General features: G+C 58.3%; 3 pseudogenes; all 3 read left to right on the top strand.

Annotated features, from left to right (window-relative positions):
• Positions 1-5075: 5075 nt before the first annotated feature.
• Positions 5076-5255, top strand: LOC143429523 (U2 spliceosomal RNA; annotated as a pseudogene).
• Positions 5256-12534: 7279 nt separating this feature from the next.
• Positions 12535-12712, top strand: LOC143429533 (U2 spliceosomal RNA; annotated as a pseudogene).
• A 7304-nt stretch (positions 12713-20016) lies between these two features.
• LOC143429505 (U2 spliceosomal RNA) lies at positions 20017-20223 on the top strand (annotated as a pseudogene).
• Positions 20224-23192: the final 2969 nt, after the last annotated feature.

Raw genomic sequence — 23192 nt, 5'->3', positions numbered from 1 at the left:
CAGCCCGGAAAGTGACCCCAACCACCACCTTCGCGGAGGTCACAAGGGGCAGCCCGTCCGCCGTGGCCGGAGCGGCGGTGGTGTCGAGGAATATGAGGGCGACGTCTCTCCCGCCCGTCCCAATGAGAGTGACCAGGGCCACAGCGAAGAGGATGGGGGGTGCGCCCACCACCTCCAGCACCCCCCCAGCGACACCACCACTGCAGGGCCCTCCACCTACGCCCTGCAGCGCTCCGGCCACATTAACAACCACGACGATGACGACCACGGTCCGTGGCTCGCCTATAATGACGGTGGCCGTCCAAACACCTACGGCGGTCACCGTCGCGGCGCGGACGCCGCCAGCCACGGGCCGCGCCTCCACCCCGCCAGCCAGGACGACTCGGGCGACGTCCCTCCCGCCCGGGTCGTCCGCGAAGAGGCCCATTCGGGGACGCCTGTCCCCCCCGGGGGGCAGAGGGGACACCCAGACCACCGGGGTGTCCCTTCGGGTGGAGGCGCGTGGGGAGGGGACCGAGAAGAGGAGGTCCCTACCTTCGCCCAGGCCCCTCCCCACCATTCATGAGTCATCGTCGTCATCGTCGGACGATGAGAGAGCGCCGGCGGCCGTTCCCAAGGAGGGACCGGCCCGGACAAGGCGGAGGCGCCGCTGCATAGGCAGCAGCGGCAGCAGCAGCAGCAGCAGTGGCAGCAGCAGCAGCAACAGCAGGAACAGCCACACGAGCGCCGCGAGGGGACGGACTGGACCAACACCAGGAGCGGCGAGAAGGCGGTGGGTGGACCGCACTATAACTACCACGGATTCGTCGGGGGATGAGGAGGCCCCAAGGCAGCCGTCCCCGCGGGTGGAGGGAACCGGTCCCTCCACTCGAAGGTCACCGAGGCTCCCCAGGGAGGTGGAGGGGGGCCTCAACTTAGATAATTTATTGTCCGAAAATAGATTTTATCCATTGACTGACCGGGCGTCTAGCCCGGTCAATTTTGAACAAATTATTGACTCCCCCGGGCGAAACCGGGGGTGTGTTTGTGTGTGCAGGTGTGGAGGCGCGCGGGACCCGCCCGCGTCATCATCCCGGGGCAGCGTCGTCGTGGAGGCTCCGGTGAGGATGGCCCCGTCGAGCATTCGGGAAAGCCACCCGGTGAGTGTGACACGTGGGTATCGTGCGGGTACCAGAGGCGGTCGTGCACCTGCAGCGACCGTGGGGCGGCGGCGCGGGACAGCGACATCGGGCCTCCCGGCTGCTTGCGAGCGGGTAGGCGGGGCGTCTCAGCCTCGGGCCCCGCGGCAATCTAGGGTGCCCCATCCCCGAGGTGGAGGTCGCGACGCTGCGTCCGGCGCGCCACCAACCGGTAGACCCCGATCTAGGGGACGCCGGGAGGTGGACGTTGCCGCAAGGGCGCGGTTAGTGGCCTTCGCGGAGGGGGTGGGATCACCCGAGCAACTGGAGGCGCTCGCCACGAAGGTGGGCGAGTACTTTCAGGGGCGGAGGGCCGCGGGACCCGGGGCTGGCGCACGGAGTGCCGCCTCCAGCGGGGGGGCCGGTCGGCGCCGGCCAGTCGCGGGGAGTGAGGGGCGTCGGGGTGATGTGGCCAATTCGATGGTGAGCGATGGCCCTCCCAGCGTCCCGGATCGCGTAGGGGAGGCTACCCGAATCCAACGTCTTTTCAGGGCGGATCGGAAGCGCGCGGTGCGGGAGATTCTCGCCGGAGAATCTCCCCATTGCAGTGTGCCCCTGGAACGGGTCCAGGAGCACTTTACGAACGTTTACTCGCTCCGAGCCCGCCCTGGTAGCCTTCCCTCTCTCTATGGGGAGGACCCGACCACTGAGTCGAACGATGCCCTGGTTTCCCCCTTCACGGAAGCCGAGGTCAGCCGTCGGCTAAAGCGGATGAAGCTTGCTTCTTCCGCCGGACCCGACGGTCTGACCTATGGTGACCTACGGAGGGGGGACCCAGGAGCGGTCCTCCTTACGGCGGTATTCAACACCTGCCGCCGCATGGAGAAGATTCCGGGGCGCTGGAAGCAGTCCAACACCGTCCTCCTTTTCAAGAAGGGTGATCGCGAGGACCTATCGAATTGGAGGCCTATCGCCCTGGGTGATGTCACCCCCAAGCTCTTCGCGGCGGTCGTCGCCGATCGGCTCACTCGTTGGGCCGTAGTCAACAAGCGGCTCAGCCAAGCACAGAAGGGCTTCTTGCCCTTCGAAGGCTGTCTGGAGCACAACTTTGTGCTTCAGCAGGCCATGGCTGCCGCTCGTAAGCAGCGTAGGGAGGTGGTGGTGGCGTGGTTGGATCTGGCCAACGCTTTCGGTTCGGTTCCCCACGCCACCATCATCGATTCGCTGGCCGGCGCCGGCGCTCCCCGGCCGCTTATCAACATCGTCGCCAGCCTTTACGACGGCGTGGCGACGCGGGTCCGTACCGCTGAAGGGTACACGCCCTGGATCCCCATGAAGTCGGGGGTGAGGCAGGGCTGCCCACTTAGCCCGATCCTATTCGACCTTTCCATTGAGGCCATGGTTCGCGGGGCCGTGGACTCGGTGGAGGGTCTGAGTGTGAGAGGGCATAAGGTGACAGCCCTGGCGTACGCAGACGACGTGGCACTCGTCGCGTCATCCGTCGACGGAATGGGAAGGCTGTTGCAAGCAGCAGAGGGGACGGCTCGGCAGCTGGGGCTCTCCTTCAACCCCTCGAAGTGTGCAACCCTGCACATCAGAGGGGACGGGAGGGTTTCTAGCACCGAGTTCCGTCTAGTCGGGGGACTCGTTCCTGCCCTGTCGGAGGGGCAGAGTTACGAGCATCTGGGAGTGCCGACCGGGGTTCGGATCGACCAAACCCCGTATCCGACGATCCAAGCCTTATTAGTAGATCTTCGCGCGGTCGACGATTCCCTGCTCGCCCCCTGGCAAAAAATCGAGACCGTGGCGACATTCCTGTTGCCACGCCTCGATTTCGCGTTCAGGGGAGGCCACGTGCGAAGAACCGCTTTAGCCGATGCCGACAGGGTCATCAAACGCACGGTAAAGAGGTGGTTGCACCTCCCGCAGCGTGCCAGTGCGGAGCTGGTCTATATCCCCCCCGCTTGGGGTGGGTGCGGCCTTCTCCCGCTGGTGGATCTGGCCGACGTGGCGACCGTGTCGCACGCGTTCAGGTTATTGAATGCGAGCGATCCGGTCGTTGCGGACTTGGCCAGGTCAGCGCTGTGTGACGCCGTGCGGGAGAAGACCGGTCGGACCCTTGGGAGCAGGGGCCTTGCCGACTATCTCTCCGGCTCTTTGTCGGGCGAGATGGCGAGGCCATCGGCGGGCCGGGCTTCGTTCTGGTCGCGAGTAAGGAACGTCGGGATTCGTTCTTGTGCGCGGCTTGGATTCAGTTGGAGGTGGGACGAGGTTCGTGAAGAGCTCTCGGTCGTTTGTCGCTCCCGGAATGGGCGTAGCGTTGTTGTGCCGCCTGCTGCCAAGGGCCAAGTCACGCGGAGGCTGAGGGCAGCAGTGGGAGAGTGCTACCTGGAAAGGCTTCTTCGGAAGCCCGACCAGGGGAAGGTTTTCGACGCGACCTCCCGTTGCGCGGTCAGTAACCACTTTCTGCGCACCGGGGGGTTTGTCCGCTTCGCTGATTGGCGCTTCGTTCACCGGGCCCGCCTCGACGTGTTGCCGCTAAATGGAGCACGTCGGTGGGGGACCGGTGACAAGCGTTGCCGGCGTTGCGGGCATGAGTTCGAGGGCCTTCCCCACGTGCTCTCCCACTGCGGTCCTCACTCCGCTGCCCGGCAGCTGCGGCATGACAGCCTCGTTCATAGGCTCGTGGCGGCTGCCCGTCTGCCAGGGGAGCTCCGGGTCAATAAGCGCGTCCCGGGAGTCGACGGCGAGCTGGCAGCCCTGCGTCCCGACATCGTCGTGGAGCACGGGCTGTCGAAAAACATCGTCGTGGTCGACGTGGCCGTGCCTTTCGAGAACACTCTCGAGGCAATTGAGGAGGCGAGGATGGGGAAGATACGCAAGTATCAACCCCTCGCCGAATCATTGCGGAGGCGCGGCTACCGAGTCCACGTAGATGCGTTCGTCGTCGGCGCCCTGGGCGCGTGGGACCCGGGGAACGAGTTTGTCCTGGACCTGCTGCGCGTCTCTCAGCGTTATGCAGCGCTGATGAGGCGTCTCATGATATCCGAGACAATAGCTTGGTCCAGGGATATCTACGTGGAGCACGTATCCGGGGTGCGTCAGTACCGGGCTCCACGGGGTACGTCCGAGGCGGGGTCGACATCGGCGGCGCTGAGCGGGAGCAGTGGAGGCGCCCGCGTCCCTGGGGTGGTGTCGCCTGCGGGTCCCTGAAGCCTCCACATCTGCGGGGCGGGCGTGCCGGCTGCTGGGTGACTGGAGCGGTTATTGAGGGCCTCCACGTGATAAGGAAGTTTTGTATTGTATTCTATTTTACTCTACTTACTTAATTTATCTTATTTTATGCACTTGCTCAATTATTATTTTTATTTATATTAACCTACTCTATTTTTACTTATTTTTACTTATTTTAACTTATTTACTTTATTATATATATATATTTTATTCCAAGGTATCCTGATTCTTCTGCTATACTTCCTCTCTTTCTACTCTATTATGACTGTATGGCAGCTATTGGTACCTTAATACCTTAATACCGCTTTGGGAGACCTAAAGGTGGCCGGTACCTTCGGCCCTGACTTGTGTGACTGCAGTAAAACGCCTAATCCGCACACTGAACCGTTGTGATACACACGTCGAAGATACCTATCGTATGACTACTGTAGAGTAATATACATATATAGATTATTATTTTCTTTTTATTTATTAATATGACTGATTACGATCCTGTGCAATATGTTATGCACCAGTCGTTGTTAAGTTAAAACTTAAATTTTTCCTTTATATTATATACACACACCAATGTGAGGATAGTAGTTTATAGCTGACGTTGTGTGGGGCTATTCCCCATCATTGTTATGTTATTACCATGTATACTATGTACTTAATTTGTGCGGTAAATACACAAATTGATATTGTAAGACAATTGTATACCCCTGGGGCTTCGGCCTCAGGGGAACATTAGTTGAAAATAAAGAAGCGTTTATCTGTTCTTATCAGCTTAATATCTGATACACTCCTCATTAGGAGTCAGAATATTAACCTGATTTTTGGAAAAAGGCGGACCGCTGGGGCTTGCTCCACCTCCGCCGCGAGTCGACCCAGTATTGCAGTGCCTCTGGGACCGGCTCAATAAGAGTTTCCAAAGATCAGTTTTTTTTATCTAGTCAAACACACACTTGATCTTCTCCGTCAGTAGCTTTTTAAGTATCATTTTATTCTGTGTTCTTCCGACTCGCTCACCGGAGTGTCGCGTTATCATCCGCGTCGCGCGTGCTGTGCTCGTGTTTGGTGCAGTGTTCAGTGCGTTCGGCTTGCTGGTGGACTTCGGACTTGGTAAGTCTAGCACTTGGAATATCGGTGGAGGTCCCATTTCGCGTAGTTAGTTTAAAGTGCTCCCGATGCGGTGGTGTTGAACGCATCGGGTAGACGTTAGACGTCCATACGTGACGTCCCTCCTCCTAGGTCGACCATTTCGACCTCCGAGGAGTTTGAATCCGAGTAGATTCGGTTTGTTCGTCCTTGTACCCGGTTATAAGTGTAAACTTTACACTTATAGCCGTTGGTTTTGAATTCGACCTCTCCGTGTTTTGGGTGTTAGACTGTTTGCACGTACGCCCGTAATTCGAGTTTTTTGCTCGATTTTACGGGTCGTCGCTGCGAAATAGCAGCTATTAGATTAATTAAATTCACCGTTTTATTTGTTTAATCAAGAGATCGGGGTACACGGAGGCCCTTTACACCCCGTGTAACTCGATACTTCGCGTTTCCGGAGTTTTCCAGGCCGTGTGGAGTGTATCGTGAAAAGTTAAACCGTCGCGGTTGCTGGTCACGTACGCGAAGCACGGTTCGTTCGTGCGGGGCTGTGTCCACCGGGCACAGCGGAATTGTTTTATATTATTTTATTTTAGTTTATTTATTCTAGTAGATTCCGTCTCGTTCGTTAATTCGTACTGATTTATTAATTTATTCGCGTTCGCGTTCGCGTTGTCCGTTGTGATATCTGTATATACTTATTTATTTAATCGTGTCCTTCGTCTTTTGTGTACGTCCCGTTCCGACCGTTACCGTCTGTGTTTCGCTCCGGTGAGCGTTTGTTTTATTATTGATATTATTTATTTTATTAGACGAGCCGTGTGTTGCGTTGCGACACTATCTTCACGATGGCGGGTAATAGCAGTAATAATACAAGTTCAAGTGAGAATAGCGTGGTGATACTGCATTACCCGTTCCCTGCCGAATTTCCCTGCCCCTTCTGCTTTGTAGGCAGAACCGTGTGCAAAAAGGGAGCGTGTGTCTATCTGAGACACACGGATCTATTCAAACATTTAAAGATCCATCACCCCGGTGCGATCAAAAGGTGGGTGTGCGGTGAGTGCGGCTTCACCGACGAAAGTGCGTATGCACTGAAGCGTGTGAAGTCGCACCACCAAACAAAACACCCGTCCACCGGGGGTCCGTGTGTCCCCGTTAGACACAACTCCCTTGCAGGGAGTGCCGCCCGCGCAACGCCCGGCGATAGCGTTGCCGAGTCGCGACCTCTTGACGTGACGGAGTTATCCGTCGAGAGCGAGGTCTCCTTTCCCCCCCTGGGTGTTTCCCCGGTGACCTGTGGGGGCGCAACGACGTGCGCCTCCACCAGACCACGAACAACTACTGCTCGCTTAAACGTTTTCAGAGCAACGGGGACGGCTGCCTCAACTGCAGCAACAACAACCACGACGACAACAACAACAACAACAACAACGACATCGTCGAGAGGGGCCTCCTCGACTACGTCAAAGAGGACAACAGCCAATACCACCACGCAACCCCGGCGAGGAACTCGTCCACCCACCGCCGGGACAACAAAAAGGACAACAGGATCCACCCCAACAACAACAACAACAACAACCACGGTGGGCTCGAGTGCCGCTACCAGGAGCACCGTTACCCTCGCGGCGCTATTTCAACGTAGCCGGCGCTCCTCCGCGGACGAGGCGAGCCCCAATACCACGAGGACCAGCAGCGGGTCGGGGGTCAAGGGGAGAAGTTCAGGGGGCACTTCCACCACGCCCCCTGCCCCCTCTAAGGGGAAGAAGAGGAGTCCGGCGGCGCCCGCAGCAGCTGGGAGGAAGAGGCGGGCGTCGACCGAGCCTCCCCAACCCGACCCGCCCCGACGCATCCTCCCATCGAGGAAGGTGACCCCCTCCACAACCTTCGCGGAGGTCACCCGGGGCAGCCCGTCCGCCGTGGCTGGAGCGGCGGTGGTGTCAAGAAACACCAGAGCTACGTCTCTCCCGCCCGCGTTGCCCAGGATAACGCGGGCGGCAGCGAAGAGGATGGGGGGCGCGTCCACCACCTCCAGCGCCCCCCCAGCGACACCACCACTGCAGGGCCCTCCACCAACGCCCTGCAGCGCTCCGGCCACGCTTACTACCACGACGATGACGACATCGGTCCGTGGCTCGCCTATAATGACGGTGGCCGTCGTGTCACCTGTGGCGGTCACCGTCGCGGCGCGGACGCCGCCAGCCACGGGCCGCGCCTCCACCCCGCCAGCCAGGACGACTCGGGCGACGTCCCTCCCGCCCGGGTCGTCCGCGAAGAGGCCTATCAGGGGACGCCTGTCCCCTCCGGGGGGCAGAGGGGACACCCAGACCACCGGGGTGTCCCTTCGGGTGGAGGCGCGTGGGGAGGGGACCGAGAAGAGGAGGTCCCTACCTTCGCCCAGGCCCCTCCCCACCATCCATGAGTCATCGTCGTCATCGTCGGACGATGAGAGAGCGCCGGCGGCCGTGTCTGAGGAGGGACCGGCCAGGACAACGACGAGAAGGAGGCGCCGCTGCATCGGCAGCAGCGGCAGTGGCAGCAGCAGCAGTAGTAGCAGCAGCAGCAGCAGCAGGAATAGCCACACGAGCGCCGCGAGGGGACGGACTGGACCAACACCAGGAGCGGCGAGAAGGCGGTGGGTGGACCGCACAATAACCACCACGGATTCGTCGGGGGAAGAGGAGGCCCCAAGGCAGCCGTCCCCGCGGGTGGAGGGAACCGGTCCCTCCACTCGAAGGTCACCGAGGCTCCCCAGGGAGGGGGAAGGGGGCCTCAACCTAGATAATTTATTATCAGAAAATCGTTTTTATCCTTTGACTGACCGGGCAATTAGTCCGGTCATTAATGACAATTTTATTGACTCCCCCGGGCGAAACCGGGGGTGTGTTTGTGTGTGCAGGTGTGGAGGCGCGCGGGACCCGCCCGCGTCATCATCCCGGGGCAGCGTCGTCGTGGAGGCTCCGGTGAGGACGGCCCCGTCGAGCATTCGGGAAAGCCACCCGGTGAGTGCGACACGTGGGTATCGCGCGGGTACCAGAGGCGGTCGTGCACCTGCAGCGACCGTGGGGCGGCGGCGCGGGACAGCGACATCGGGCCTCCCGGCTGCTTGCGAGCGGGTAGGCGGGGCGTCTCAGCCTCGGGCCCCGCGGCAATCTAGGGTGCCCCATCCCCGAGGTGGAGGTCGCGACGCTGCGTCCGGCGCGCCACCAACCGGTAGACCCCGATCTAGGGGACGCCGGGAGGTGGACGTTGCCGCAAGGGCGCGGTTAGTGGCCTTCGCGGAGGGGGTGGGATCACCCGAGCAACTGGAGGCGCTCGCCACGAAGGTGGACGAGTACTTTCAGGGGCGGAGGGCCGCGGGACCCGGGGCTGGCGCACGGAGTGCCGCCTCCAACGGGGGGGCCGGTCGGCGCCGGCCGGTCGCGGGGAGTGAGGGGCGTCGGGGCGATGTGGCCAATTCGATGGTGAGCGATGGCCCTCCCAGCGTCCCGGATCGCGTAGGGGAGGCTACCCGAATTCAACGTCTCTTCAGGGCGGATCGGAAGCGCGCGGTGCGGGAGATTCTCGCCGGAGAATCTCCCCATTGCAGTGTGCCCCTGGAACGGGTCCAGGAGCACTTTACCAACGTTTATTCGCTCCGAGCCCGCCCTGGTAGCCTTCCCTCTCTCTATGGGGAGGACCCGACCACTGAGTCGAACGATGCCCTGGTTTCCCCCTTCACGGAAGCCGAGGTCAGCCGTCGGCTAAAGCGGATGAAGCTTGCTTCTTCCGCCGGACCCGACGGTCTGACCTATGGTGACCTACGGAGGGGGGACCCAGGAGCGGTCCTCCTTACGGCGGTATTCAACACCTGCCGCCGCATGGAGAAGATTCCGGGGCGCTGGAAGCAGTCCAACACCGTCCTCCTTTTCAAGAAGGGTGATCGCGAGGACCTATCGAATTGGAGGCCTATCGCCCTGGGTGATGTCACCCCCAAGCTCTTCGCGGCGGTCGTCGCCGATCGGCTCACTCGTTGGGCCGTAGTCAACAAGCGGCTCAGCCAAGCACAGAAGGGCTTCTTGCCCTTCGAAGGCTGTCTGGAGCACAACTTTGTGCTTCAGCAGGCCATGGCTGCCGCTCGTAAGCAGCGTAGGGAGGTGGTGGTGGCGTGGTTGGATCTGGCCAACGCTTTCGGTTCGGTTCCCCACGCCACCATCATCGATTCGCTGGCCGGTGCCGGCGCTCCCCGGCCGCTCATCAACATCGTCGCCAGCCTTTACGACGGCGTGGCGACGCGGGTCCGTACCGCTGAAGGGTACACGCCCTGGATCCCCATGAAGTCGGGGGTGAGGCAGGGCTGCCCACTTAGCCCGATCTTATTCGACCTTTCCATTGAGGCCATGGTTCGCGGGGCCGTGGACTCGGTGGAGGGTCTGAGTGTGAGAGGGCATAGGGTGACAGCCCTGGCGTACGCAGACGACGTGGCACTCGTCGCGTCATCCGTCGACGGAATGGGAAGGCTGTTGCAAGCAGCAGAGGGGACGGCTCGGCAGCTGGGGCTCTCCTTCAACCCCTCGAAGTGTGCAACCCTGCACATCAGAGGGGACGGGAGAGTCGCTAGCACCGAGTTCCGTCTAGTCGGGGGACTCGTTCCTGCCCTGTCGGAGGGGCAGAGTTACGAGCATCTGGGAGTGCCGACCGGGGTTCGGATCGACCAAACCCCGTATCCGACGATCCAAGCCTTGTTAGTAGATCTTCGCGCGGTCGACGATTCCCTGCTCGCCCCCTGGCAAAAAATCGAGACCGTGGCGACATTCTTGTTGCCACGCCTCGATTTCGCGTTCAGGGGAGGCCACGTGCGAAGAACCGCTTTAGCCGATGCCGACAGGGTCATCAAACGCACGGTAAAGAGGTGGTTGCACCTCCCGCAGCGTGCCAGTGCGGAGCTGGTCTATATCCCCCCCGCTTGGGGTGGGTGCGGCCTTCTCCCGCTGGTGGATCTGGCCGACGTGGCGACCGTGTCGCACGCGTTCAGGTTATTGAATGCGAGCGATCCGGTCGTTGCGGACTTGGCCAGGTCAGCGCTGTGTGACGCCGTGCGGGAGAAGGCCGGTCGGACCCTTGGGAGCAGGGGCCTTGCCGACTATCTCTCCGGCTCTTTGTCGGGCGAGATGGCGAGGCCATCGGCGGGCCGGGCTTCGTTCTGGTCGCGAGTAAGGAACGTCGGGATTCGTTCATGTGCGCGGCTGGGATTTAGTTGGAGATGGGACGAGGTTCGTGAAGAACTTTCGGTCGTTTGTCGCTCCCGGAATGGGCGTAGTGTCGTTGTGCCGCCTGCTGCCAAGGGCCAAGTCACGCGGAGGCTGAGGGCAGCAGTGGGAGAGTGCTACCTGGAAAGGCTTCTTCGGAAGCCTGACCAGGGGAAGGTTTTCGACGCGACCTCCCGTTGCGCGGTCAGTAACCACTTTCTGCGCACCGGGGGGTATGTCCGCTTCGCTGATTGGCGCTTCGTTCACCGGGCCCGCCTCGACGTGTTGCCGCTAAATGGAGCACGTCGGTGGGGGACCGGTGACAAGCGTTGCCGGCGTTGCGGGCATGAGTTCGAGGGCCTTCCCCACGTGCTCTCCCACTGCGGTCCTCACTCCGCTGCCCGGCAGCTGCGGCATGACAACCTCGTTCATAGGCTCGTGGCGGCTGCCCGTCTGCCAGGGGAGATCCGGGTCAATAAGCGCGTCCCGGGAGTCGACGGCGAGCTGGCAGCCCTGCGTCCCGACATCGTCGTGGAGCACGGGCTGTCGAAAAACATCGTCGTGGTCGACGTGGCCGTGCCTTTCGAGAACACTCTCGAGGCAATTGAGGAGGCGAGGATGGCGAAGATACGTAAGTATCAGCCCCTCGCCGAATCATTGCGGAGGCGCGGCTACCGAGTCCACGTAGATGCGTTCGTCGTCGGCGCCCTGGGCGCGTGGGACCCGGGAAACGAGTTTGTCCTGGACCTGCTGCGCGTCTCTCAGCGTTATGCAGCGCTGATGAGGCGTCTCATGATATCTGAGACAATAGCCTGGTCCAGAGATATCTACGTGGAGCATGTATCCGGGGTGCGTCAGTACCGGGCTCCACGGGGTACGTCCGAGGCGGGGTCGACATCGGCGGCGCTGAGCGGGAGCAGTGGAGGCGCCCGCGTCCCTGGGGTGGTGCCGCCGGCGGATCCTTAGGGCCTCCACACCTGCGGATCGGGGAGTCTAGCCGCCGGGAGAGGAAGTAGTTCCGTATGGCCTCCACTGAAAGTATTTCACTCTAATCTATTTTACATTAACTTATTCTATCCTAGTTATGGTATCTTATTTTATCCTATTCAAGTTTATTTTTCTGTTTTCTTTCTTTTTACCCTATATATTCTATTTTATTTTACGCTACTTACGTTACCTATTTATTTATCTATTGACTTGATCTTATTTTATTTTATTTTATTGGTCCCTACACTATCTTATTTATTTTATCTATTTTATTTAAACTACTCAACTCTATTGTTCTTACTCTATTTTACCTTATCTTATGTTATTTTACCTTATTATTTTAACCTGATTTGCTCATTCTAAGATACCTTCATACTATTACTTATCTATTGTTCATTCTTCTTTGGTTGACCTAGCTATTAGTAGATCTAGGTGCATAACTTCTCCACTCACCATATGGCGGCCTGCATTCTCCCGATCCTGCATGCGTGACTCGGATAAAAGCGTACATCCGCACTATGAGCTATAAACGAGGACGCTTACATTCAATGAGCTATAGTTGGAGGTGTGCTAAGCTCGAAGTTTGTGTACATATCATGCGGCATAATTATGCGCAGTATGCAATATTATATGGAAATTATTGTTATCATTTTGACTTATATATGACTATCGATTTGTCATGTGGCTATATATTTACTGTAACACTGTTAAGTTATATAATTCGTACATTAAACTATTGTTATAACCTTATATAAGATGATGCGTCAGGGGTTAGTCCCCAGCACAGCTTATAATAAAATATTATATATATATATACTAATTCGTGCGGATTAAACACGGAAATATTGTAAATCTACTGTATACCCCTGGGGCTCTGGCCCCAGGGGAACATCAACTGATAAATAAACGCTTTTAATCTGTTCTTATCAGCTTAATATCTGATACACTCCTCATTAGGAGTCAGAATATTAACCTGATTTTTGGAAAAAGGCGGACCGCTGGGGCTTGCTCCACCTCCGCCGCGAGTCGACCCAGTATTGCAGTGCCTCTGGGACCGGCTCAATAAGAGTTTCCAAAGATCAGTTTTTTTTATCTAGTCAAACACACACTTGATCTTCTCCGTCAGTAGCTTTTTAAGTATCATTTTATTCTGTGTTCTTCCGACTCGCTCACCGGAGTGTCGCGTTATCATCCGCGTCGCGCGTGCTGTGCTCGTGTTTGGTGCAGTGTTCAGTGCGTTCGGCTTGCTGGTGGACTTCGGACTTGGTAAGTCTAGCACTTGGAATATCGGTGGAGGTCCCATTTCGCGTAGTTAGTTTAAAGTGCTCCCGATGCGGTGGTGTTGAACGCATCGGGTAGACGTTAGACGTCCATACGTGACGTCCCTCCTCCTAGGTCGACCATTTCGACCTCCGAGGAGTTTGAATCCGAGTAGATTCGGTTTGTTCGTCCTTGTACCCGGTTATAAGTGTAAACTTTACACTTATAGCCGTTGGTTTTGAATTCGACCTCTCCGTGTTTTGGGTGTTAGACTGTTTGCACGTACGCCCGTAATTCGAGTTTTTTGCTCGATTTTACGGGTCGTCGCTGCGAAATAGCAGCTATTAGATTAATTAAATTCACCGTTTTATTTGTTTAATCAAGAGATCGGGGTACACGGAGGCCCTTTACACCCCGTGTAACTCGATACTTCGCGTTTCCGGAGTTTTCCAGGCCGTGTGGAGTGTCGTGGAAAGTTAAACCGTTTGCGGTTACTAGTCACGTACGCGAAGCACGGTTCGTTCGTGCGGGGCTGTGTCCACCGGGCACAGCGGAATTGTTTTATATTATTTTATTTTATTTTACTTTATTTTATTAGATTCCGCTTCGTCCGTTAATTCGTGTTAATATATTAATTTATTCGCGTTCGCGTTCGCGTTGTCCCTTGTGATAATTGTATATACTTATTTATTCAACTTGTCCTTCGTCTTACGTGTTCGTCCCGTTCCGACCGTTACCGTCTGTGTTTGCTCCGGTGAGCGTTTTGTTTTATTACTTTGATTATTTATTTTATTTCGACGAGCCGAGTGCTTGCGTTGCGACACTATTGTAACGATGGCGGGTAATAGCAGTAATAATACAAGTTCAAGTGAAAATAGCGTGGTGTTGCTGCATTACCCGTTCCCTGCGGAATTTCCTTGCCCGTTCTGCTACCTTGGCAGAACTGTGTGCAAAAAGGGAGCGTGTGTCTATCTGAGACACACGGATTTATTTAAACACTTAAAGATCCATCACCCCGGTGCGATCAAAAGGTGGGTGTGCGGTGAGTGCGGCTTCACCGACGAAAGTGCGTATGCACTGAAGCGTGTGAAGTCGCACCACCAAACAAAACACCCGTCCACCGGGGGTCCGTGTGTCTCCGTTAGACACAACTCCCTTGCAGGGAGTGCCGCCCGCGCAACGCCCGGCGATAGCGTTGCCGAGTCGCGACCTCTTGACGTGACGGAGTTATCCGTCGAGAGCGAGGTCTCTTTCCCCCCCTTGGGTGTGTCCCCGGTGACCTGTGGGGGCGCAACGACGTGCGCCTCCACCAGACCACGAACCGTCACTGCTCGTTCCTCTGTTTCCAGAGCATCGGGGACGGCTGCCTCCACTGCAGCAACAACAACCACGACGACAACAACAACAACAACAACAACGACATCGTCGAGAGGGGCCTCCTCGATTACGTCAAAGAGGACAACAGCCAATACCACCACGCAACCCCGGCGAGGAACCCGTCCACCCACCGCCGGGACAACAAAAAGGACGACGAAATCCTCCACCACCCCAACAACAACAACAACAACAACCACGGTGGGCTCGAGTGCCGCTACCAGGAGCACCGTTACCCTCGCGGCGCTATTTCAACGTAGCCGGCGCTCCTCCGCGGACGAGGCGAGCCCCAATACCACGAGGACCAGCAGCGGGTCGGGGGTCAAGGGGAGAAGTTCAGGGGGCACTTCCACCACGCCCCCTGCCCCCTCTAAGGGGAAGAAGAGGAGTCCGGCGGCGCCCGCAGCAGCTGGGAGGAAGAGGCGGGCGTCGACCGAGCCTCCCCAACCCGACCCGCCCCGACGCATCCTCCCATCGAGGAAGGTGACCCCCTCCACAACCTTCGCGGAGGTCACCCGGGGCAGCCCGTCCGCCGTGGCTGGAGCGGCGGTGGTGTCAAGAAACACCAGAGCTACGTCTCTCCCGCCCGCGTTGCCCAGGACAACGCGGGCGGCAGCGAAGAGGATGGGGGGCGCGTCCACCACCTCCAGCGCCCCCCCAGCGACACCACCACTGCAGGGCCCTCCACCAACGCCCTGCAGCGCTCCGGCCACGCTTACTACCACGACGATGACGACATCGGTCCGTGGCTCGCCTATAATGACGGTGGCCGTCGTGTCACCTGTGGCGGTCACCGTCGCGGCGCGGACGCCGCCAGCCACGGGCCGCGCCTCCACCCCGCCAGCCAGGACGACTCGGGCGACGTCCCTCCCGCCCGGGTCGTCCGCGAAGAGGCCTATCAGGGGACGCCTGTCCCCTCCGGGGGGCAGAGGGGACACCCAGACCACCGGGGTGTCCCTTCGGGTGGAGGCGCGTGGGGAGGGGACCGAGAAGAGGAGGTCCCTACCTTCGCCCAGGCCCCTCCCCACCATCCATGAGTCATCGTCGTCATCGTCGGACGATGAGAGAGCGCCGGCGGCCGTGTCTGAGGAGGGACCGGCCAGGACAACGACGAGAAGGAGGCGCCGCTGCATCGGCAGCAGCGGCAGTGGCAGCAGCAGCAGTAGTAGCAGCAGCAGCAGCAGCAGGAATAGCCACACGAGCGCCGCGAGGGGACGGACTGGACCAACACCAGGAGCGGCGAGAAGGCGGTGGGTGGACCGCACAATAACCACCACGGATTCGTCGGGGGAAGAGGAGGCCCCAAGGCAGCCGTCCCCGCGGGTGGAGGCTCCGGTTACCTCCACCCGAAGGTCACCGAGGCTCCCCAGGGAAGAGGAAGGGGGCCTCAACTTAGATAATTTATTGTCAGAAAATAGATTTTATTCACTGACCGACCGGGCATCTAGTCCGGTCATTAATGACAATATTATTGACTCCCCCGGGCGTAACCGGGGGTGTATTTGTGTGTGCAGGTGTGGAGGCGCGCGGGACCCGCCCGCGTCATCATCCCGGGGCAGCGTCGTCGTGGAGGCTCCGGTGAGGATGGCCCCGTCGAGCATTCGGGAAAGCCACCCGGTGAGTGCGACACGTGGGTGTCGTGCGGGTACCAGAGGCGGTCGTGCACCTGCAGCGACCGTGGGGCGGCGGCGCGGGACAGCGACATCGGGCCTCCCGGCTGCTTGCGAGCGGGTAGGCGGGGCGTCTCAGCCTCGGGCCCCGCGGCAATCTAGGGTGCCCCATCCCCGAGGTGGAGGTCGCGACGCTGCGTCCGGCGCGCCACCAACCGGTAGACCCCGATCTAGGGGACGCCGGGAGGTGGACGTTGCCGCAAGGGCGCGGTTAGTGGCCTTCGCGGAGGGGGTGGGATCACCCGAGCAACTGGAGGCGCTCGCCACGAAGGTGGACGAGTACTTTCAGGGGCGGAGGGCCGCGGGACCCGGGGCTGGCGCACGGAGTGCCGCCTCCAACGGGGGGGCCGGTCGGCGCCGGCCAGTCGCGGGGAGTGAGGGGCGTCGGGGCGATGTGGCCAATTCGATGGTGAGCGATGGCCCTCCCAGCGTCCCGGATCGCGTAGGGGAGGCTACCCGAATCCAACGTCTTTTCAGGGCGGATCGGAAGCGCGCGGTGCGGGAGATTCTCGCCGGAGAATCTCCCCATTGCAGTGTGCCCCTGGAACGGGTCCAGGAGCACTTTACGAACGTTTACTCGCTCCGAGCCCGCCCTGGTAGCCTTCCCTCTCTCTATGGGGAGGACCCGACCACTGAGTCGAACGATGCCCTGGTTTCCCCCTTCACGGAAGCCGAGGTCAGCCGTCGGCTAAAGCGGATGAAGCTTGCTTCTTCCGCCGGACCCGACGGTCTGACCTATGGTGACCTACGGAGGGGGGACCCAGGAGCGGTCCTCCTTACGGCGGTATTCAACACCTGCCGCCGCATGGAGAAGATTCCGGGGCGCTGGAAGCAGTCCAACACCGTCCTCCTTTTCAAGAAGGGTGATCGCGAGGACCTATCGAATTGGAGGCCTATCGCCCTGGGTGATGTCACCCCCAAGCTCTTCGCGGCGGTCGTCGCCGATCGGCTCACTCGTTGGGCCGTAGTCAACAAGCGGCTCAGCCAAGCACAGAAGGGCTTCTTGCCCTTCGAAGGCTGTCTGGAGCACAACTTTGTGCTTCAGCAGGCCATGGCTGCCGCTCGTAAGCAGCGTAGGGAGGTGGTGGTGGCGTGGTTGGATCTGGCCAACGCTTTCGGTTCGGTTCCCCACGCCACCATCATCGATTCGCTGGCCGGTGCCGGCGCTCCCCGGCCGCTCATCAACATCGTCGCCAGCCTTTACGACGGCGTGGCGACGCGGGTCCGTACCGCTGAAGGGTACACGCCCTGGATCCCCATGAAGTCGGGGGTGAGGCAGGGCTGCCCACTTAGCCCGATCCTATTCGACCTTTCCATTGAGGCCATGGTTCGCGGGGCCGTGGACTCGGTGGAGGGTCTGAGTGTGAGAGGGCATAAGGTGACAGCCCTGGCGTACGCAGACGACGTGGCACTCGTCGCGTCATCCGTCGACGGAATGGGAAGGCTGTTGCAAGCAGCAGAGGGGACGGCTCGGCAGCTGGGGCTCTCCTTCAACCCCTCGAAGTGTGCAACCCTGCACATTAGAGGGGACGGGAGGGTCGCTGGCACCGAGTTCCGTCTAGTCGGGGGACTCGTTCCTGCCCTGTCGGAGGGGCAGAGTTACGAGCATCTGGGAGTGCCGACCGGGGTTCGGATCGACCAAACCCCGTATCCGACGATCCAAGCCTTACTAGTAGATCTTCGCGCGGTCGACGATTCCCTGCTCGCCCCCTGGCAAAAAATCGAGACCGTGGCGACATTCTTGTTGCCACGCCTCGATTTCGCGTTCAGGGGAGGCCACGTGCGAAGAACCGCTTTAGCCGATGCCGACAGGGTCATCAAACGCACGGTAAAGAGGTGGTTGCACCTCCCGCAGCGTGCCAGTGCGGAGCTGGTCTATATCCCCCCCGCTTGGGGTGGGTGCGGCCTTCTCCCGCTGGTGGATCTGGCCGACGTGGCGACCGTGTCGCACGCGTTCAGGTTATTGAATGCGAGCGATCCGGTCGTTGCGGACTTGGCCAGGTCAGCGCTGTGTGACGCCGTGCGGGAGAAGGCCGGTCGGACCCTTGGGAGCAGGGGCCTTGCCGACTATCTCTCCGGCTCTTTGTCGGGCGAGATGGCGAGGCCATCGGCGGGCCGGGCTTCGTTCTGGTCGCGAGTAAGGAACGTCGGGATTCGTTCATGTGCGCGGCTGGGATTCAGTTGGAGATGGGACGAGGTTCGTGAAGAACTCTCGGTCGTTTGTCGCTCCCGGAATGGGCGTAGCGTTGTTGTGCCGCCTGCTGCCAAGGGCCAAGTCACGCGGAGGCTGAGGGCAGCAGTGGGAGAGTGCTACCTGGAAAGGCTTCTTCGGAAGCCCGACCAGGGGAAGGTTTTCGACGCGACCTCCCGTTGCGCGGTCAGTAACCACTTTCTGCGCACCGGGGGGTTTGTCCGCTTCGCTGATTGGCGCTTCGTTCACCGGGCCCGCCTCGACGTGTTGCCGCTAAATGGAGCACGTCGGTGGGGGACCGGTGACAAGCGTTGCCGGCGTTGCGGGCATGAGTTCGAGGGCCTTCCCCACGTGCTCTCCCACTGCGGTCCTCACTCCGCTGCCCGGCAGCTGCGGCATGACAACCTCGTTCATAGGCTCGTGGCGGCTGCCCGTCTGCCAGGGGAGATCCGGGTCAATAAGCGCGTCCCGGGAGTCGACGGCGAGCTGGCAGCCCTGCGTCCCGACATCGTCGTGGAGCACGGGCTGTCGAAAAACATCGTCGTGGTCGACGTGGCCGTGCCTTTCGAGAACACTCTCGAGGCGATTGAGGAGGCGAGGATGGCGAAGATACGTAAGTATCAGCCCCTCGCCGAATCATTGCGGAGGCGCGGCTACCGAGTCCACGTAGATGCGTTCGTCGTCGGCGCCCTGGGCGCGTGGGACCCGGGAAACGAGTTCGTCCTGGACCTGCTGCGCGTCTCTCAGCGTTATGCAGCGCTGATGAGGCGTCTCATGATATCTGAGACAATAGCCTGGTCCAGAGATATCTACGTGGAGCATGTATCCGGGGTGCGTCAGTACCGGGCTCCACGGGGTACGTCTGAGGCGGAGTCGACATCGGCGGCGCTGAGCGGGAGCAGTGGAGGCGCCCGCGTCCCTGGGGTGGTGCCGCCTGCGGATCCTTAGTGCCTCCACACCTGGGTTGGGAGAGTGTGTCGATATGGTCTGGAGTGAGCTTTCTTTTCTTTTCCTTTCTTTGCTTTACTTTCTTTATTTTCTTTATTTTCTTTTTCTTATTCCTTTTCTTTTTCTATATACATAGCCTCCACACTAAGAGATTAATGGCGCCTAGACACAGTCGGTGAAGGACTTTATTAATTAATTTATAATTTGTACTGTATGATATTCTTTTATATTTTACTGTATCCTATTTTACCTTATCTGACTGTTATCTTATTCTGTTTTACTGTTTGGACATTTATCGTAAATTTTAACCACTAACTTATACTATCGCATTTTACTGCAGTAGCCTATTTTATGTTCACTCTTCTTTGTTCTACGCGCCTGTGGGTGTCAATTAAATTATGATTGCACTATTTTATTATTTTACACTATTATTTTACTCATTTAGTGCGAATCATTCTTCTGATTTAGACAATGCATTAATTAATTAAACTATTTATTTCTGCCTAATTTATTCTTGCTGCTCTGGACCGATTGATGGCGCCTAATACCTCCCAACCGGACTCGTATGACTAGGATGAGGCGTATATCCGCACATTGATGCTCTGCTCTAGGCTTTCAAGTGCTGCGTGATACATGGTGTGCCAAATTCTTATAAATGTTATATATATAAAATATGCTTTATACTTTGTATATACTATCTTATTATATTGTTACTTTGGTGTTAAATTAATTTACCGATCCGTGCCTCATGTAACACGGTTGTTATTATATGTACTCAATTTATTGAATGTTATAATTCTCACCTCATTGTAATAGGGGTACGCTCGTAATGGACGCGGAAAAAACTTTCTCCCGCAAGCCTTATATTATAAATGATATATAACTAAATTCGTGCGGAAGCGATGCGAATTATTCTGTAAAATAAGTGTATACCCCTGGGGCTTCGGCCCCGGGGGAACATTAATTGCTAAAATAAACGTCTTATCTGTTCTTATCAGCTTAATATCTGATACACTCCTCATTAGGAGTCAGAATATTAACCTGATTTTTGGAAAAAGGCGGACCGCTGGGGCTTGCTCCACCTCCGCCGCGAGTCGACCCAGTATTGCAGTGCCTCTGGGACCGGCTCAATAAGAGTTTCCAAAGATCAGTTTTTTTTATCTAGTCAAACACACACTTGATCTTCTCCGTCAGTAGCTTTTTAAGTATCATTTTATTCTGTGTTCTTCCGACTCGCTCACCGGAGTGTCGCGTTATCATCCGCGTCGCGCGTGCTGTGCTCGTGTTTGGTGCAGTGTTCAGTGCGTTCGGCTTGCTGGTGGACTTCGGACTTGGTAAGTCTAGCACTTGGAATATCGGTGGAGGTCCCATTTCGCGTAGTTAGTTTAAAGTGCTCCCGATGCGGTGGTGTTGAACGCATCGGGTAGACGTTAGACGTCCATACGTGACGTCCCTCCTCCTAGGTCGACCATTTCGACCTCCGAGGAGTTTGAATCCGAGTAGATTCGGTTTGTTCGTCCTTGTACCCGGTTATAAGTGTAAACTTTACACTTATAGCCGTTGGTTTTGAATTCGACCTCTCCGTGTTTTGGGTGTTAGACTGTTTGCACGTACGCCCGTAATTCGAGTTTTTTGCTCGATTTTACGGGTCGTCGCTGCGAAATAGCAGCTATTAGATTAATTAAATTCACCGTTTTATTTGTTTAATCAAGAGATCGGGGTACACGGAGGCCCTTTACACCCCGTGTAACTCGATACTTCGCGTTTCCGGAGTTTTCCAGGCCGTGTGGAGTGTCGTGGAAAGTTAAACCGTTTGCGGTTACTAGTCACGTACGCGAAGCACGGTTCGTTCGTGCGGGGCTGTGTCCACCGGGCACAGCGGAATTGTTTTATATTATTTTATTTTATTTTACTTTATTTTATTAGATTCCGCTTCGTCCGTTAATTCGTGTTAATATATTAATTTATTCGCGTTCGCGTTCGCGTTGTCCCTTGTGATAATTGTATATACTTATTTATTCAACTTGTCCTTCGTCTTACGTGTTCGTCCCGTTCCGACCGTTACCGTCTGTGTTTGCTCCGGTGAGCGTTTTGTTTTATTACTTTGATTATTTATTTTATTTCGACGAGCCGAGTGCTTGCGTTGCGACACTATTGTAACGATGGCGGGTAATAGCAGTAATAATACAAGTTCAAGTGAAAATAGCGTGGTGTTGCTGCATTACCCGTTCCCTGCGGAATTTCCTTGCCCGTTCTGCTACCTTGGCAGAACTGTGTGCAAAAAGGGAGCGTGTGTCTATCTGAGACACACGGATTTATTTAAACACTTAAAGATCCATCACCCCGGTGCGATCAAAAGGTGGGTGTGCGGTGAGTGCGGCTTCACCGACGAAAGTGCGTATGCACTGAAGCGTGTGAAGTCGCACCACCAAACAAAACACCCGTCCACCGGGGGTCCGTGTGTCTCCGTTAGACACAACTCCCTTGCAGGGAGTGCCGCCCGCGCAACGCCCGGCGATAGCGTTGCCGAGTCGCGACCTCTTGACGTGACGGAGTTATCCGTCGAGAGCGAGGTCTCTTTCCCCCCCTTGGGTGTGTCCCCGGTGACCTGTGGGGGCGCAACGACGTGCGCCTCCACCAGACCACGAACCGTCACTGCTCGTTCCTCTGTTTCCAGAGCATCGGGGACGGCTGCCTCCACTGCAGCAACAACAACCACGACGACAACAACAACAACAACAACAACGACATCGTCGAGAGGGGCCTCCTCGATTACGTCAAAGAGGACAACAGCCAATACCACCACGCAACCCCGGCGAGGAACCCGTCCACCCACCGCCGGGACAACAAAAAGGACGACGAAATCCTCCACCACCCCAACAACAACAACAACAACAACCACGGTGGGCTCGAGTGCCGCTACCAGGAGCACCGTTACCCTCGCGGCGCTATTTCAACGTAGCCGGCGCTCCTCCGCGGACGAGGCGAGCCCCAATACCACGAGGACCAGCAGCGGGTCGGGGGTCAAGGGGAGAAGTTCAGGGGGCACTTCCACCACGCCCCCTGCCCCCTCTAAGGGGAAGAAGAGGAGTCCGGCGGCGCCCGCAGCAGCTGGGAGGAAGAGGCGGGCGTCGACCGAGCCTCCCCAACCCGACCCGCCCCGACGCATCCTCCCATCGAGGAAGGTGACCCCCTCCACAACCTTCGCGGAGGTCACCCGGGGCAGCCCGTCCGCCGTGGCTGGAGCGGCGGTGGTGTCAAGAAACACCAGAGCTACGTCTCTCCCGCCCGCGTTGCCCAGGATAACGCGGGCGGCAGCGAAGAGGATGGGGGGCGCGTCCACCACCTCCAGCGCCCCCCCAGCGACACCACCACTGCAGGGCCCTCCACCAACGCCCTGCAGCGCTCCGGCCACGCTTACTACCACGACGATGACGACATCGGTCCGTGGCTCGCCTATAATGACGGTGGCCGTCGTGTCACCTGTGGCGGTCACCGTCGCGGCGCGGACGCCGCCAGCCACGGGCCGCGCCTCCACCCCGCCAGCCAGGACGACTCGGGCGACGTCCCTCCCGCCCGGGTCGTCCGCGAAGAGGCCGATTCGGGGACGCCTGTCCCCTCCGGGGGTCAGAGGGGGCACCCAGACCACCGGGGTGTCCCTTCGGGTGGAGGCGCGTGGGGAGGGGACCGAGAAGAGGAGGTCCCTACCTTCGCCCAGGCCCCTCCCCACCATCCATGAGTCATCGTCGTCATCGTCGGACGATGAGAGAGCGCCGGCGGCCGTGTCTGAGGAGGGACCGGCCAGGACAACGACGAGAAGGAGGCGCCGCTGCATCGGCAGCAGCGGCAGTGGCAGCAGCAGCAGTAGTAGCAGCAGCAGCAGCAGCAGGAATAGCCACACGAGCGCCGCGAGGGGACGGACTGGACCAACACCAGGAGCGGCGAGAAGGCGGTGGGTGGACCGCACAATAACCACCACGGATTCGTCGGGGGAAGAGGAGGCCCCAAGGCAGCCGTCCCCGCGGGTGGAGGCTCCGGTTACCTCCACCCGAAGGTCACCGAGGCTCCCCAGGGAAGAGGAAGGGGGCCTCAACTTAGATAATTT

This window comes from Xylocopa sonorina, chromosome 11, assembly GCF_050948175.1.
Source record: "Xylocopa sonorina isolate GNS202 chromosome 11, iyXylSono1_principal, whole genome shotgun sequence".
Lineage (NCBI taxonomy): Eukaryota > Metazoa > Arthropoda > Insecta > Hymenoptera > Apidae > Xylocopa > Xylocopa sonorina.
This window is presented reverse-complemented; position numbering and strand designations above follow the sequence as displayed.